Below are 16,331 nucleotides of genomic sequence, written 5' to 3'. Positions count from 1 at the left end.
GCTCATGATTCCTAAGAAAATAAGATCTACCACATAAGAGTTACTAAAACTAGAGTTTAAACTGACAGAATAAATTCTAAGAAAATAACTAGTATTCATTATCTTCCTTCTACCACTTCTTTTATAGTTTCTTCATATTTACCTAGCACTTTTGTTCATCTAGATCGTTTGACTAGTGAGATTATATAGATCTTGGACTTAAGATGTAATAGAAAGGACTGTGTTTATGTTAATATATCCTTGTCAGATCCTGGCTGCTATACCTTCCTGTTCACCATTATTCCTGGGCATAGAGACATCATGAGATACACAAATAAATACCTTATAGGTATTACATACAAACTTCTGTAATTCCATTATGTAACAGTACTGCCAGTTCCCTGTGATAGTCAAGGTCAAAAATCACAGGTATGATAGTAATATTTATCTAAACTTTTAAACTACAACTCCAGCTGGCCAACAGGGAAAGAACACAGTGATCAGGGGCTGTCAGTTAAACTCTATGTTAAATGGAAGTATTACTACATTATCTGATGGAAATTTTCATGCATGCATGCATGCACGCTAATTTGCTTCAGTCATGTCCTAGGCTTTGCGACCCTTTGGACTATAGCCCACCAGGCTCCTCTGTCCATGGGATTCTCCAGGCAAGAATATTGGAGTGGGTTGCCATGCCTTCCTCCAGGGGATCCTCCATCCAGCCATCTCATCCTCTGTCATCCCCTTCTCCTCCTGCCCCTAATCCTTCCCAGCATCAGGGTCTTTTCCAAAGAAAATAGCGTATAATCTACTAAATCCATACTTTGGTGCATTACCTTCTCAGCACTTCTTCTCTGCCCTTGGCATAAGCTCTGCAGCCAGAGAAAGCTCTCAAGTAGAGACACATTTTCATAAAGTAGGAAGCCATGGGTGTATATAGTAGCTGTCCTGCAAAGCTAACAGGGCTAAAGAATTCAAGGCAGATGCTGGCTGCTATATATTGATAGTTAAATATTAAGACTACAACTGGTGTGTATGTTTATGTTTCTTCTCTTGGGACATGAAGTATCTGACAGTATTGTAAATGATGTCTACATAATTTATAATACGATGGTAGTGAGGTATATTGAGGAGAATGGTAAGTGGTACATCCAATGACCAGAACTCTCTGGTTCTGAGGGCAGGGAGAGGAGCCCTGGAGGAGGGGATAGAAGTAAGTGAGGTTGGAGAGACCTCTGAAGTCCTGATATTGAGTCCACATATACTGCAACTGGTTATGGGTTTCCTTGTGAGATAAGGAGTCTCTTGTCAGGAATTCAGTGAATATAGTTTTTGTTTACTCTTGGAGTTAATGGTTAGGAAGAAATCATTCTTTGGAATTTGATTCTGGGTCACTGACTTGGTGCCCAAATGAGTTTCAACTGTTCAATGCAAGGGTCTATGATCATTGAATAACAATATAATATTTACAATATTTTTAAAGAAAATTTGAAGTTGTTATGTACAAAGAACTAGGTTATATATACAGAAAGAAAGAGAAGGTCAAAATTGACCCTTGAGTAACCCATTAGAACATTGTTTTACAGTGGTAATTACCTAACATTCCCTAATACAACTTGAGTCTACTGAAGATTATTTCTCTTTATTAACAACGTGATCATAATCTCCATTATAAGCTTGATACATAAATAAAACTAAATTCTAATTATTCAATCCCAGTAGCTATTGGAAACTCTTAACAAGAAGAGGTAGAAACGTAATTTGTATTTAACATGTATAAATCAGACTAAAAAAGAACTAAATTTTCACGATTATCTCTTTCTAAATTGATTTTGCTCTATCTTTCTCTTACCCCAATCTCTCTCTCTACTTTGGCAGGTTTGCCTGTGCCTTCAATTTTGGACCTATAATCTCCTGACCACTTCTAATCCTTAATACTGAAAAGTAGTCCAGTTGATGTTTATGGTATCCTCATGACAGATAAACAAGAATTGAGGATTATTTTATATTTATAAATCCTACTATAAATTGCCTATCATAAAACATTATTTCAATCATATCTAATATTTACGCTTTTGTATTTTAGGTGATTTTAGCTACTTGCAGAGTAAACTAGTTCTAATACATATATTTTCTGAAGCTTTCAAATGCAATTTATAAAGTAACAGTTTTTTTCATCTCTGGTAATTGCATTAGGTTGTTGTAGTTTTACTTTTATAATTCTGAATGTATGTTATCTCTTATCAGGGAATATAATAGTTGATATTAGTTGTCCCAATCTAGATAATAATAATATGAGCTTTTCAAATTGGTATCAACACACAGGTTAGTGAACAACTCAACATTCTAAGAAAGCTACATTGAATATTTTTTAATTGCCAAGTACAGTTAATTAATTTTTAAAGTATATTCTAGAATATAAATTATATTTCATATTGCCTCTTAAAAAACTCTCAGCATTTATGTGATAAGCAAGTTGAAAGAAACATTTTCCCAAAAAAATTCATTAATGTTGAAACTCTTTTATAATTTTTAAATTTATCAGCATTATTGCATAGTATTTATGGAACACTTCTTATATGATACCAGGTCTTTACCCTTCCTGATAGCCTTGCCCTTTTCCAAGAATTTAACAATTTCTCCCTCAAACATATGTGCTTGCCTATGTCTTGACTTTGGACTCTGTGATTTGGTTTAGCCAGTGGGATATTAGTACATATGACACAACCAGGGGCTTAATGTATTAGACTTGTTCTCTTTTTTTCCCTGCCAGACACCTGAAGAAGAACCACTTTGGTGAGCTCTGGCTAAATGCTTGAATCAGCCCAGCTGAGATCTGAAGGACTGCTCTAGTCAATTCAGAGAGGCTTAAGGGGAAAAAGTTATTTTTTATTGCCACTGAGGTTTTGTAGCTCTTTGTATTATAGCAACAGCTATCTGATACAGATGCATACAGTTTGTGGCCTGCAATGATTCATACTGAAGTGGTTACAATTATATGAACAAATACAATACTATTTGATTATGACACTAAGTCAGTATATAAAGAGTACTAGAAAGCAAATATATGGAAAAACAAACACAGATTGTCTTCAGCATTGTGATCAGATACTTGATATTATGAATACATTTATATACATAAGACCAAGTATGAGTTCTTCCAGATGTTCAAGGTGGATTTAGACGGGGCAGAGGAACCAGAGATCAAATTGCCAACATCCGTTGGATCATAGAAAAAGAGAGTTCCAGAAAAACATCTACTTCTGTTTCATTGACTACTGTAAAGCTTTTGACTCTGTGAATCACAACAAATTGTGTAAGATTCTTAAAGAGATGGGAATTCCAGACCACCTTACGTGCCTCCTGAGAAATCTGTACACAGGTCAAGAAACAACAGTTAGAACCAGACATGAAACAATGGACTGGTTCCAAATTGGGAAAAGAGTACATCAAGGCTGTATATTGTCACCCTGCTTATTTAACTTATATGCAGAGTACATCATGTGAAATGCCAGGCTGGATGAAGCACAAGCTGGAATCAAGATTGTTGGGAGAAATATCAATAACCTCAGATATACAGATGATACCATCCTTACAGCAGAAAGCCAAGAGCAACTAAAGGGCTTCTTGATGAAAGTGAAAAAGTTGGCTTAAAACTCAACATTCAAAAAACAAAGATCATGACATCCAGTCTCATCACCTCATGGCAAATAGATGGGGAAACAATGGAAACAGAGACAGACTTTATTTTCTTGGGCTCCAAAATTACTGTAGATGGTGACTACAGCCATGAAATTAAAAGACATTTGCTCCCTGGAAGAAAAGATATGACAAACCTAGACAGCCTGTTAGAAAGCAGAGACATTACTTTGCCAACAAAGGTCCGTCTAGTCAATGCTATGGTTTTTCCAGTAGTCATGTAAGGATGCGAGAGTTGGACTGTCAAGAAAGCTGAGTACCAAAGAATTATGCTTTGGAACTGTGGTGTTGGAGAAGACTCTTGAGAGTCCCTTGGACTGCAAGGAGATCCAACCAGTCCATCATAAAGGAAATCAGTCCTGAATATTCATTGGAAGGACTGATGCTGAAGCTGAAACACCAATACTTTGGCCACCTGATGCAAAGAACTGACTCAATGGAAAAGACCCTGATGTTGGGCAAGATTAAAGGCAGGAGAAGGGGATGACAGAGGATGAGATGGTTGGATGGCATCACCAACTCGATGGACATGAGTTTGAGCAAGCTCCAGGAGTTGGTGATGGACAGGGAAGCCTGGTGTGCTTCATGGGGTCACAAAGGGTCAAACATGACTGAGTTACTGAACTGAACTGGCACATTTATAAATCCAAGAATGGTTGTTCTTAACTAGTTATTTGGCGTTTTAGTACATTTAGAGAAGTAATACGAAAATTTAGTGTGGTAAAATAATCATAGGGATTTCTGCAGAGTCTGCCGGTTGCCCTCCCAATCTTCATTCTCCTCTCTTTCTCATACAAAGTGAAAGTGTTAGTTGCTCAGTGGCGTCTAACTCTTGGTGACCCCATGGACTATAGCTCACCTGGTTTCACTGTCCATGGAATTCTCCAGGTAAGGGTAGCCATTCCCTCCTCCAGGGGATCTTCCAACCCAGGTGTCAAGCCCAGTTCTCCTGCATTGCAAACAGATTCTTCACTGTCTGAGCCACTGGGGAAGTAAAGCAAAGATCGAATCACCCAGCCACACTTGCAGCTTGTTGTGGCCATATAACCTAGAACCTGATTAATGAAATGTAACATAAACAAATGTAATGTAAACAAAAAGCCAATGTTCCTTGACTTTCAGGAAGCTCTTTAAAGAAAGCCTACTCAGTTGAAAATGGAACATTTCTGTCGTTTCCGCCACCCACTTGTATTAAGGTGTGGACCTGATATCCTGGTAGCCTGCTTGGAGCATGAGTTGACCTGATGGTGGATATTATGGTGATAGCATAGAAAAATACAAGAATCCTGACTCCTTTCAAAGGCAGACAGCCCTTTAACTTCTACCTCTGGTATTTTTGTTTTAAGAGTGTTTCAATCATTATTTTGAACTTTTTAGTATTTTGAGTATTCATAGAGGCTATCCCTAAAATGTCATGAAATGCAGGTGAACATATTCCTGAAAATAAATATAAGATGCTAAACAGTGTTTAATTCATATTTTAACTCCCAAGGCATCTAAAAGAGGGTTTGTTTTTTTTTCCCTAGTGTCAGTAGTTAGGACATAATGCCTCTAGCTTCCCTACCTGCACCTTCTGTAGCACTTCTGAATCTGCTAATGGTATGCTTCATCTGCATTCTTCCTATTAATTCTGTCAGTCAGGAGGGATCTGAAATATTCATTCATTCACACAGGGAATATTCATTATTTATAAAATTTCACTATGTCACATACTCCAGGTCTGTATCCTTTGGGCAATGTTGAAAACTTAAAGTTAAAAAAAAAAAAATGAATATCAAATATTGGAGTTCTTGATGTTCAGAACATATCATGTAAAAATTTGACATCTTCAACAAAAATGTTTCAACATTATTACTACTCTTCTGTATCTCTTAGATAAGTATTCTTTTATTAAAAATGAAAGTTCAGATCACTGAATTGATACATGAATTTTGTTTCATAAATGTCAAGACTGAACCAAACCACCAACTTTATAATTCTTAAAGGCATTTATAAATATTCATGTGAAAATAAAAACAAAAGGAATAAAAATTCATCCTTTTTAAGACCAAATAGGGCAATTCCCATTATTGACTAGGACTTAAACTGTTTATCTCATCAGCATCCCTCCTCACCCTTACATCCTCCCTCAGTGATTGTGGCTATTTGCCAGCCTCAGTTAAAAATACATATGTATATTCTTCATAATTCCTGCCTTATTATTGTTGAGGAAGTAAGCATCTCTTTCTATTCCACTCCACGTGCAAAACCTTCTCTTTGTACCTTAATACTTATTTTTAGATGATTTTGTATTGTTTACGATTTGACATTTGTGTTTCATTTTTAGTTCATTTTCATATATTGTTTGAAGTATAGAGGATTTTTTTTCCCCCTATGGATATCTGGTTGCTCTACCATGATTGTTAAAGTGACTATCCTAACTCCACTGAATTACTTATATACCTCTTTTTTAAAATCAATTCATGTTAATTCACATTTTCACCTTTAAGCTTGATACTAGATAACAGCATTTGATATTAGCTATAGACAGAGGGAGTTACCTTCTCTTCCTGGTTGGCTGAAAATTTTTAGAAAGAATGGATGTTAGATTTTGTCAATTAAAAAAAAAAGAGAGACAAAGTATTCAAATAGACATTTCACCAGAGAATGTATAATGGATGATGCAAAAGTCTATGAAAAGGTGCTGAACATCACTGACCATTAAAAATTTTTCTTGAATCTGTAGAGAAAGTCAGGATGAATTTACACTTTAAAATTATTGAATCTCCAGACCCATGAACATGGTATATCTCTCTGTTTAAGTCTTCTTTAGTTTCTCTAAACTATATCATGTGATCTATATCGGTTCTCAGGGAACAGGTGTTTCACTTAATTTTTTCTGTTTCATCCCTAAATATTTTATACTTTATCCTATTAAAAATGCAAGGTAAAACTTCTTTCAGTTACTGCTATACACCTATTAGAACGGCTTAAAATAAAAAGGCCAATCATACCAAATATCTTTGTGAGAATGAGGAACTGGGACTCTCATACACTGCTGTTGAAAATGTAAAGGGATAAAGCCACTTTGTAAAACAGTATGGTAGCTTCTTAAGTGGTTAAATATACATCTCAACTTATGAGTCATCCCTTTTTTAAAATATTTTTTTGATGCGGACCATTTTTTTAAAAGTATTTATTGAATTTGTTAACTATATTGCTTTTGTTTCATATTTTGCTTTTTTTGGCCTCGAGGCATGTTGGATCTTAGCTCTCCAGCTAGGGACTGAACCCACACCCCCTGCATTAGAAGGTGAAGTCTTAACCACTGGGCCTGCAGGCAAGTCCCAGGAGCAATCTCTTCTATTCCTAGGCATTTACTCAAGGGAAATAAAAGCACATGCTTATAAAATGACTTATAAACAGATGTTGTGAGAAGCCTTATTTGTAGTCATCAAAACTGTAAACCACACTAATGTCCATCAATAGATCAATGGATAATCATCCACATATTACAAGTAGAAACAAGGGAACTTTAAATCATTCATCTCAGCCTTCAGGTTTTGGGAGAAATAAGATGGACTCTCCAAGTAAAGCTGAAGCATCACCATCTAGTTGAATTGTTTTTCTTCCTAAGTGAAGGCAAAAAGGTATTGGCTAGCTTCATCAACTAGAGAATGTACAACATATATCAATTAGAGTAAAAAAATTACTTCCAGTGGGAATGTGTGTGTGTTAGTCGCTCAGTCGTGTCTTCCTCTTAGCGACCCCATGGACTGTAGCTCTCCAGGTTCTTTCCTTCATGGGATTTTTCAAGCAAGAATACTGGAGTGGGTTGCTGTTTCCTTCTCCAGGAGATCTTCCCAGCCCAGGGATCGAACCTGGGTCACCCACATTGCAGGCACACTCTGAGCCACCAGGGAAGCTCTAGTGGAAATAGATATAATTAATTTATGAGAATTAGGAATAACACTGTTAAGGGATAACAATGCTGTTCATTGCTCAGAGGTCCTGGCAAAACTTTACCCTCAGTACTTAGGTTTTCAAATCACCTATAAAATGCAAGTGTTAATGTGGCTAGTACAAGGGACAAGGAGGCCTTCAGTCTTGTAATCTTCCATTATATCCTTTATGCCTTGTAGTGTTTCTTTCCTTACAGGGTATTGATTAGTAAATGGACAGAGGTTTTGAGGAGTATGCTTTAATCTTGATTGGAGGTGCATTGTGAATTTTGCCAACAACAGTTGGAGATTCTGCCCATAAGAAAGGTGGTAGCTGATTCAATAAGGACAAATGATCAGTGTTTCCAGAATTGGCTCTAGCAGCTACTGTCAGAGTTGGAACAAACAAAAGATGTCAAAGTGTCATTTAATACACCTGGCTGTTTACTTTGATGATTACTGTCAATTTCTAGGTTATTTTCCTCTTTTGGGAGAAAAAATATTCTAGCACAATACTTCTCTTACAACTTTCAACCTAGTAAGTGGACAAGAACACAGGAAATAAGGAGAAAAAGGTGTCTCTCTCAAAGTGTCTAAACAAAATGAAAAGTTCTGAGACAGAATCCTCTAGAGGTTCATTAAAGAGTCTCTACTATCTGAACGGTTTTAGTACTAGGAAGCAGGGTCTGTTTTCAGTAGTGGGGTTGAGCACCAACAATGTAGCTCTGTTGCCAATTAGGACTGAAAGAGATTTGTCTCCAATCCAGAGAGATGTTTTTGCAAACCAGTTAAGAAGGAGGACTGGGAAGAGCCCTGTAATTCCTCAAATCCTGTCATTGAGAATTAGGAGTTTGCTGGACAGGCTGGTTTGGGGTCTGAAGGCACTTAAAGTGCTTATGTGTAACAGTCTCTTTGCCAATGACCTGGCTCCTTGTAATAACAGCAGAAACTAGGCGGACTTGGTTTCATTTAGGAGGCTTCATTTGCTGAAGCTGAAGATTAAGAATTTTGATGATCTCTCTTGGAGATGACTCAGGTAGAGCATGAGAGAGTTGATTTGCCAGAGTAACCACATCTGGAGTGGACATAGTTTCTCATTCCTTCCTGGTCCTTTTTTACTAGAAAGGAAAAGTCTAACTTCAACATACAGTTGAAAGCTAGTTGGGTGGAACCAACATCTGATGGAAGACCAGAATTGGAAAAAAAAAAAACAATCAACTGTTCATAGTAGTAGTTAATGGTAGGTTCAGCAGATTTTCTTGTTCAAGTCTAAATTTTCTTCCAATCAACAGGCATTAAAAAAGCCCTAGGGGAAAAAAAAAAAAAGCCCTAGGAATTGCTTGCTGAAGCTGCCTAATGATTGTTGATTGATCATTTGATAAACTAGTAGGCTGGTTTCCAAGTTGTAATTCTAGATACCTTTCAGGATTTTCCCAAGTAATAGTTTTCATTCAATGCTGGTGCTTATTTTCACTGAGAAGCAAGTGAATAAGCTGATATAAGTCAGAGAAACAATGTCTGAATGACTATATTAAATTACTCAGCAAACGTGAGGAATTTCTTAGTTATTTTGGAAAAATCTTTGACTATGGCTCACAGTTCAGCTTTAGTCCAGGGGGTCTAAGAAATGAAGGGTTTAGCCTCTGGGTCCTCAGAACTTTAATTTTGAAGGAACAGGTTCTGATAAGTTTAGAGGAAAAGGGAATGAGGAAAGTTTCAGAGAAAGTAGGAAGCTCTCTGGGAGCATTAGTGTGGTGAGCTTGAGGGTACTGGGGTGGTATAGAAAGAATAGAGGAAGATGACACCTGAGATCAAGAAACACAGGAAGAAGAGCTCAAGGTCTCAGGGGCCATTTTGTTTTGCTTAAATGTGTTTTGTTGGGTTTTTTTTTTTGTCCCAATCTTAAAATCTTATTTTGAAGAAAGGCAATTTCTGGTTCCTGATAATGTTGGGGAATTTCAAAATGGAAATAAGCATTACACTCACTTCTGGAAAGTTTTGAGCTGTTTTAGTGCAATTTGGTTTTAAGGAAATTAAGTTTGGAGATTTCACAAGTTCCTCATAGTGGCCACTAATATTCTAAATTGCCTTTAGTCAGGCATGTTTGTTTTAGTTAGAAATATTCATGAGGAAGGACCTCAGTTTTTAAACATAAAATAAACCATAGTCATTGTGAAGGGAGCACCCTCAAAATACTTAGATAACTGAGATCCCAGTTTCTAGAGGTCTTTTCTTCTAGACAAAGAACAATTTTCAAACAGCCTACAGGACAAATGGCTTAATTCAAAGAGCTTGCAAGCTGAACCCAGCCTATCTAATTGAGACAGTTTGGTCTCGGAAGAGCCCAGCCAAAGATCTTTTTTTTTTGTTTTCCAATCAGTGTCTAAAAGACAGCTTTCCAAAGGAGTAGCTAAAGGCTAAAAACCGGGCAGGATTTCAGAGAAACAATACTTGTTCAAAAAGGAATGGGTCAAGACTAGACAGCTTCAGGAGAAGCAACCCTTGTTCTGAATGGAATAGGCTAGAGGCAAACCAGTTTCAGAGAAACAGTGTGATTTTGAAATCAGACTGAACAGCCAAATGAGTACTCGCAGACAGAATAAGGCCTTAACCAGAAAGGTAAAATCTTAAATGGATCCCCAGTAAAATTTGGAGAGGTTTAAATGTAAGGAATGCAAGAATTTGGATCCAAGAGGAGGATGTACCTTCAAACAGCAAGCTCAGTGAGAAAAAAGCAGTGAGTGACAATGGTCTCAATCGTGAATACTGGACTTTTCTGCTCACCAGCCCCCAAGTTGTGAGAGGTCCCTGTACGGGCCTCCAAAACATCGAGCCAGAACAATATATAACCAGATATTTACCCAGCAATGATGGATTTATCTGGAATCAGTAGAGAATTGCACAGGTCTTCCCTCGGTGGCTTAGTAGTTAAGAATCTGCCTGCTAACAAAGAACTCGTGGGTTCCATCCCTGGGTCAGGAAGGTGCCGTGGAGAAAGAAATGAGTTGGACATAACTTACTAAATTTAAAAATATAAATGACTTTATTTCTAGTAGTAAAAGAGATCATCGGTAGTCTACAGAATGATCTAGCAATGTAAGTAGACAAAATGTCATCATTGGCTAATCCTAGTCAAGTTTTTGTGAAGCAAGGGGCTGGATAACTGTGCATTTATTACTTTGGGTTTTTTTTTTTTTTTCAAACTAACTGTCAATGAGACTGACTGGTTGCTGCTCCGACGGTCACTGGACAAAGTAGGGAAAAAAATAAATGAAGTCAGCGATTTTAATTCCAAGGTCAAGGGCTACATGAAGACCTGAAAACTTATGTGTGTGCCCTGGAAAGAGACTCTTACCTTTGATTGACACGGGACTGAGAATATTGAAAACCTAGGCCAGAATTCCTTCCTGCCAATGGATGAATTTCAATGTGAATTAAATTCCCAGCCTCATAGTGCCTACTGTGAATGTGATGGCATTAATTTGTAAAGAATGGGATCTTATAAGCTGGAGAGGGGATCTGTGGGAAGATCCCAATAAATATGGAGATATCAAGCCCCTAAATTCTGATGAATCTTATTTGCCATGGAATAGGCCTGCCCATTCCCAGCGGAAGGAGACTCCACACATCCTGAGTGGAGTGCCTCTCCACCTTGACTGAAAAGATGAGCTCTGCATTCCCTGAGGAAATTGTAGTGACCTCCCAGAAGTAGTTGTTATGCAAGATGATGCAGATTGTCCTCAGGATTCAGCTCCCCTCCCCCAGCTTTCTTTGCTTCTAGGCCTATAATTATACTCAAGACTCAGCAGGCCCCTAAAAGTGCAGAACAAATTGTACCCCATAAGGAAGTACACTAGCACTTCAATAAAACTTCTCCAGTTTTCTAATTTACACCAACAGAAGTTTGACAAACACATCTGAGAATGGAAGAGTGTAGGATAATGGAAAAATATAGTTGGACCAGGCTGGATTTTTGATATAGGCTCTCTAAGAATCAGTTCAGTCACTCAGTCATGTCCGACTCTCTGTGACCCCATGGACTGCAGCCCAGAGCTTGCTCAAACTCATGTCCATTGAGTCGGTGATGCCATCCAAATATCTCATTCTCTGTTGTCCCCTTCTCCTCCTGCCTTCAATCTTTCCCAGGATCAGGGTCTTTTGCAACGAGTCAGTTCTTCGCATCAGGTGGCCAAAATGTTAGAGCTTCAGCTTCAGCTTCAGTGCCAGTCCTTCCAATGAATATTCAGGACTGATTTCCTTTAGGATTGACTGGTTTGATCTCTTTGCAGTCCAAGGGGCTCTCAAGAGTCTTCTACAATGCCACAGTTCAAAATTGTCAATTCTTCAGCACTCAGCTTTATTTATGGCATATTCTACATTTAACACTGCAACTTGGAGAGTTACAAATAACTAACAGGTTGCTTGCCTAAAACGTATATCATTGACAGGTGGTCCATTATGAGTGAGTTAGAAATGGTTCAGAGACAGTGATCACCTCATGGGCATTATTCTGATTGGTTGGTGTTGAGGAGAGTGGCAGTCAGCATCATCAACCTTCTGGTTTCAACCAGTCTGGGTCCACTTGCTTGTGGTCAGCATATCATTATTTTTTTCCACCTAGTAGGGCTTCCCAGCTGGTGCTAGTGGTAAAAAAAAAAACCAACCTGCCAATGCAGGCGATGGAAAAGTTGTGGGTTCAATCCCTGAGTTTGGAAGATCCCTGGAGAAGGAAATGGCAATCCACTCCAGTATTCTTCCCTGGAAAATCCCATGGACAGGGGAGCCTGGTGGGCTACAGTCCATAGGGAGGCAGAGTCAGACATGACTGAGCAACTGAGTACAGTGAGGGTTTCAATAGCCTCAAAACAGCTCAAAGATATTGTTATGTATATCCTTTGAGGGGAACCAGGACCTAGACCCAAGGCTGCATTGTTGCTTCTTGACTGTTCTTTCCTTGTCTTTGCATCTCTTCCCTTCCCTAATTAGCAGCTGTTTCTCAGGAAAGGTCTTGATTAAATTTCCTGTAATCAAGAAATGGGGAACACATAAAGGTTTTGTGTCTCAGAGCCTCACAAGGACCTGCTCAGTTTCAGGACCTGTCTTGATTTAATATAGGAGAAGTGATTCAAAGGCTTAGCAGAATTGGGATTTTAGAATAGATCTGTCATTTAAAAACTACTCACCCACGCTGGGAAGGTCCAGAGACACAACTTTCATCACAAGAATGAGGAATACATTTGTAAGCCCTGTGACACTCTTTGCTATAGAATAGACCTTATAGTGATTGGGCACAGTGGTCACTGAATTGGAAAAGCTAAATTCAAAGTGATGATCAAGCCTAAATGATCCTAGAGTGGTAGGGACCAAATGTCAGCATCAACCATCAAATGTAAGGTGAGTGTGATTCCTATCAATGGACCACAGGATGAAAGCAGTAATTAGCATTGTCTGATTCATAGAGACATATAAAACTGGCTAGTTGATCTGGAGTTCTAGAAGCAAAACAGAAAATCTATTAAAATATTACTTGATCTGTAAAAGCAGAAAAGCTCTAGAACAAAGTGAACAGAAATCTGAGAGCTAAGTTGCTTCAGTCATATTCGACTCTTTGTGGCCTTATAGATTATAGCCTGCTGACCTCCTCTGTCCATGGAATTCTCCAGGCAAGAATCTGGAGTGGGTTGCCATGATTTCCTCCAGGGAATATTCCTGACCCAGGGATCAAACCCACATTTCTTATATCTCCTTCATTGGCAGGCGTGTTCTTTACCACTAGTGCCACCTCTAAGCTGAATTAAAAACAGATTTCTGAGCCAGTTTACAGACCCAGAATATCTGAGTGAAGAGAAGGTTGAGTACCCTTGAGGAGTGTCCCTGGTACCTTACTAAAAATGTATCATTCATCTTTCTCCAAGTCTTACTCAGGGATCTATGAGCTTTGCCAGGATAATTGTGCTCTGGGGAGAAGGAAATCATCAGACTTTGGAGGAAAGTGGCTCTGAACTAGCCCCAATACCAGAAAACCCAAAACATCACTTGTCTTTCAGTCAGAGAAGGGATTTATGGAAGTCTGATGGCCAATGGAGTTTTAGTTTAAGTCTATCTCATAGTGGGCCAAGTGTATCTCTCAACCTATCTTGTGGTTATTTCCTCAGTTCTGAAATGCATAACTGGATTAGATATACTCATAAAATAGCTTTGTTCCCTGACCCATGAACTGAGGGCTCTTATGGTTGAAAAGGCCAAGTGAAAGCTGCTGTAACTGTCTCTATCTAGGAAACTAATAAGCCAAAAGTAATTCTGAAGGGCTTGCAAAGAATATTGCCACCATCAAGAGCTTAAAGTATGCAAGGGTGGTGATTCCTACCTTATCCCCACTAGATTTGCTTATGCAGCCTCTGCAAAAGACAGAGATGGATCTTGGAAAATAACCATAGATCATCACAACCTTAACCGGGTTGTGACTCCAAATGCAGCTGCTGTACCAGATGGTGCTAGAAGTAAAGAATCCACATGCTAATGCAGGAGACATAAGAGATTCAGGTTCGATCCCTGGATTGGGAAGATCCCCTGGAGAAGGAAATGGCACCCCACTCCACTACTTTTGCTAGAAGAATCCCATGGACAGAGGGGACTGGTGTGCTACAGTCCATGGGGTTGCAAATTGTAGGACATGACTAAGCATCTAAGCAAAAATTGTACCAGAAATGGTTTCACTGCTTGAGGAAATTAATGCATTCCCCTGTTCCTGAACTGCAGCTATGGACCTGGAAAGTTTTTTCTCCATACATGTCAGTAGGATCATCGGAAGCAGTTTGTTTGTAGCTGGCAAGGCCAGCAATACACTTTCCCTGTCCTAACTCAAGAATCTATCAGCTCTCCAACTCCATGCCATAATTTAGTTTCTAGAGATCATGCTCGTTTCCCTTCCACAAGGTATCATGTTAGCTTATTAGATTGATGACGTTATGCTGATTAGACCTGGTGAAAAGGAAGTAGCAACTACTCTAGGCTTACTGGTAAGAGTGAGAGAGTCAATTCCTAGGCAGGTTGATAAGGAGTTCAGGGTAGTGGAAGAGGAGAAAGGGGTCTGGGGCTCTCAAGGAGGAGATAAGGGTCTGGAATTCTCAAGGAGGAGGAAAGGACAAACATCTTTTTTTTTTTCTTTTTCTTTACATTCCTTAGTCTTAGTCACATAAAATGTTTTTTTTGGAACTGCTGATTACACAACAAACAACTCAGTTTAAACTCTGTACTAAGGATTATATAACAACAATGTATCCTGCCTGAGGACAGTTTCTCCTTCCTGACAACCTTCTGGCTAATCCTGTTATCTTAAAATGTAAATTATGGGTGTGGGTCTAGTAAGATCTTGACAACCTTGAGATGTTCTTTTGATTTATTATAGCAACTAATTAAAAAATTATATAACTTCCTTGATTACGCTAGCAAGGCGGGCGCTCTCCATTCCCCTTCTGATGTCTATGTCAGAAGATTTCTGTGTCCCTTTTCATACTTTAACAAAACTCTGCTACACAAAAGCTCTTGAGTAATCAAGCCTGGTCCCTGGTCTCGAAGCTAAATCTTCTTCGAGGTCACAAATCCAACACTGTTCACCGCGAGCTATCAAGAGACTTGCCTGACAGAGTATGGGCAAAAATATGACAAAAAGTCAGGATAAGTTGTTGTATCTGGCCCCTCCTATAACCAGAAAAAAGCAACAACACCTAGGGACCTCTCTTGAATTTGGAGGCAGCATATTCCTCACTTGGGTGTGTTACTTTGGTCTACTCACTGAGTAATCCCCAAAGCTACCAGTTTTGAGTGAGGCCCAGAATAAGGGAAGAGTTCTCAACAGACTTAGGCTACCATGCAAGCTGCATAACTGCTTGGTCCATATGATCTAGCAGATCCAATTGTATTTGAAGTGGCAGTGGCAGAGAAGGATGCTGTTTAGAGAGTTTTGCAGGTCTATAGGGATATACCCTGGAGAAGGAAGTGGCAACCCACCCCAGTATTCTTGCCTGGAGGACTTCATAGACAGAGCAGCCTGGTGGGCTTCAGTCCATGGGGTCACAAAGAGTCAGACACGACTGATCAACTAACACAGACATAAACATAGGGATATAGGGGGATCTCATTGCAGGTCCTCAAGATTTTGGAGCAAAGCCCTGCTATCCTCTGTGAATTATTCTCCTTTCGACAAAGAGCTGTTGGCCTGTCATGAGCTATTGAGCAATAGTAGAGACTAGACGTTCAACCATGGACTGCCATGTTGCCTGATAGCTGCCTATCATGAAATGGTTATAATCTGACCCACCAAACTATAAAGTTAGACATGAACAGCAACACTGCATCTTTGAATGGAAATAAACATGATCAGATTTGAGCCAGCTTTGAAGGCACAAGTAAGTCACATGAAAAAGTGGCCCAAATGCTCATGGTTCCCACTTCCACTACAGTTTTCTCTCTCCCAGCCCACACTTTTGACTCTGGAAAAATTTCCTAAGATTGGTTAAAAATCTTTGGGGCCTGATTTATAGATGTTTCTCCATGATAGACAGGCACCACCTTAAAGTAGACAACTTCAGCATTACAATCCTTTTCTGAGACAATCATGAATGACAGTGGTGAAGGGAAATCCTCCCAGTGGACAGAACTTTGAATGGTTCACCAGATTTTTCACTCTTCATGGAAGGGGAAATGGCCAATCATGAGGTTATATACTGATTC

The sequence above is a fragment of the Giraffa tippelskirchi genome, chromosome 2 (assembly GCF_054371585.1).
Source record: "Giraffa tippelskirchi isolate mGirTip1 chromosome 2, T2T-mGirTip1v1.2.pri, whole genome shotgun sequence".
NCBI lineage: Eukaryota > Metazoa > Chordata > Mammalia > Artiodactyla > Giraffidae > Giraffa > Giraffa tippelskirchi.
This window is presented reverse-complemented; position numbering follows the sequence as displayed.